Source organism: Falco peregrinus, chromosome 1 (genome assembly GCF_023634155.1).
Source record: "Falco peregrinus isolate bFalPer1 chromosome 1, bFalPer1.pri, whole genome shotgun sequence".
In the NCBI taxonomy this organism is placed as follows: domain Eukaryota; kingdom Metazoa; phylum Chordata; class Aves; order Falconiformes; family Falconidae; genus Falco; species Falco peregrinus.
The window spans coordinates 115,957,635-115,959,908 of record NC_073721.1 but is presented as its reverse complement, the minus strand read 5'-3'; the positions used below and the strand labels follow the sequence as shown (position 1 = coordinate 115,959,908).

Genomic DNA, 2,274 nt, shown 5'->3' with positions numbered 1-2,274 from the left:
AACAAATTATTTCAGCTCCTATTATGCCTGTAGAATCTTTCAGCAAAAATTCTAAAGGCATATCTGCTTATGTGACCAAACCCAATAACAGTCATAGGCAACAGTCTTTTAACTGGGTGCTAGAATGAACTTTTATTTGCTTTTGTTTCACTTATTTTAGGAATTATATAATTTCTTGATATATGAATTTTAATTTTTTTTTCCCTAATGTGGTTTTAATAACTGCAGGGACTGACACTGACAGCTGTAGGTGGAGCAGATACGCCTGCTACTAAAATACCAAACTATCAGTTACTCTGAATGAGCCTTGCATGCAGAAGGATTTTGTCTTGACAACAGCCTTGACGATTGTGGGTGCCTTGATTCTTCTGGATGGAGCTACCCTGTCATGTGTTGTGTGTGTGGTAAGAAAATACCACTGGTTTGTCCCCTTTTTCTGTGTGAAATAAGACTAGGGCATCTACTTCGGAAACTTTTAGAAATTAGATGTTGCAGAAGATTGTATAACTGGACTGGCTCCCTGACAGAAATTGGCTCATAGTGGTAGTAAATAACAAAACATTACAACTGGTTAGATGTCTGGTGGGTTTTCTAGAATTAGGATTTGGCAAACGAGCTCCTTAAATGTCAAGGACAGCAAAGAAATCAGAATATGTCTGAGTTGAATGATGCCAACTCAAGGACTGCAAGCAGTACGTACGTGCTAGGGGAGCCCTTCCTCATTTTTACCCTGCTTTTTAGTAGCTCTTTTACATGCAGCCCAAGCACTTCCACGCGGCACTTCACTGAACAGCGTAAACATGCTAACGATTCAATTCCAGTTGGTCACAGGCATGGTGAACTGGGCATTGACTGGCAGTCACACGTCGGCATGGAGCTTAAACTACTGGCCTTGAGAGAGCAGATTCCTTCAGATCAGTGGTGGTCTTAAGGTACAAGAGAACTTGCATAGCTTTGCTCAGGTTCTAGCCATTCTGTATGTAAATGGTTCCTAGTACACTAAATCTGGCAACTGAACTTTAAAAAACAACTAGGAAAAACAATAACAGCAATGTGATTTACTCATAAAACCAACAGTGTAAGCTAGTATTTTATGCAGTGCTGAATGGTCTTCATTGGAGTATCTCACCCAGGAACTGACTTTGAGGAAATGGGAAATGTGCTGTTTCATAACAAGCAAGATGGGAGATGTTATTTAAACAAAGAACATCTTTGTTTTGCTAGGGAAAAATGTTAAGGTAGTTCAGGGAGGAGAAACACAATTGTTTAAAAATGGCTGAAAACCCAAGGTTTTCTCAAAAGCATGTCTGAAAATCTGTTTGAAATGTGTGATTTTTATGCCAAGTGGGATGCTGAAGCTTTCAAAATTAAAACCAAAAAAAGCAAGCAATGCAATACTGAACTGTTGAACCATTGCTGTATCAGCTTCACAGCTTGTTAAAGTAAACTTTAATGAGCTGAAGAATAATGCAGTCTGCCTTCCCAAACAAATGACATGGGAACTTACAGCAAATGAACTATTTATTTTGGGATTCTTTTAATGGACTTGGAACTGTTGTTTTGACCAATATGCTCATTTAATACATTCGCATTTAGGCCGTGATCAGATCTTTGCCAAATGTAATTTTTGGGTCGACATGGCACAGCATCTACAGCAAGAAGGAAACCTATGGAAATTGTTGAAAGCTACACTTGAAGCTGGATTAGACCAAGCTATTGAAGTGATACAGGAGTCCAATTCTGTCATTACCCCGGGTGAGAGTCCAGATATTTGTTGTCCAGTTGCTCAATAGTAGGCTTTTCAAGCTACTTCAGGTCTTGCATAACATTCTGCATATTTCACTGTCACTTTAATCATCTCAAACTTTTGTTTCCACTTCCTCTGAATCTATCCAATTCATGCTTGTTATCCAAATACTAAAATTGTTAAATAACTCCTTTCCTTATATGCCACCTGTCTCATCTGACGTTAGCAGTCATTCCTGCCTCTTTGTCCATAAATAGACCTCTGCAATCATTAGTCAACTTCATGCCTAATCATCCGCGTCCCTATGTATATGCTATGCTTCCTCAGAAGCTGTAGTGTCCTGAGCTTTCCAACAGCGTGCCTTTTTCTTTTCCTTGAAATCTGTTCTGAAAACTTAAGCTTGCCACTTCATTTACTTAGAGACTACCTGGGAGCACACTATTAAAGCATTCCCCAGCTTCACCTTGACAAGTCTGCTCTTCTTTGATGCTATTTTTTATCCTTGATTTTATGTGTTTCAAGGCACA

The 2,274-nt window shown here is 39.1% G+C and overlaps 1 long non-coding RNA gene across 1 annotated transcript; it reads left to right on the top strand.

Moving 5' to 3' along the window:
* Positions 1 to 232: 232 nt before the first annotated feature.
* LOC129784730 (uncharacterized) lies at positions 233 to 1,870 on the top strand. Its single transcript, XR_008747768.1, has 3 exons — positions 233 to 404; positions 832 to 932; positions 1,597 to 1,870. It is a non-coding gene; the product is annotated as an uncharacterized LOC129784730 (long non-coding RNA).
* Positions 1,871 to 2,274: the final 404 nt, after the last annotated feature.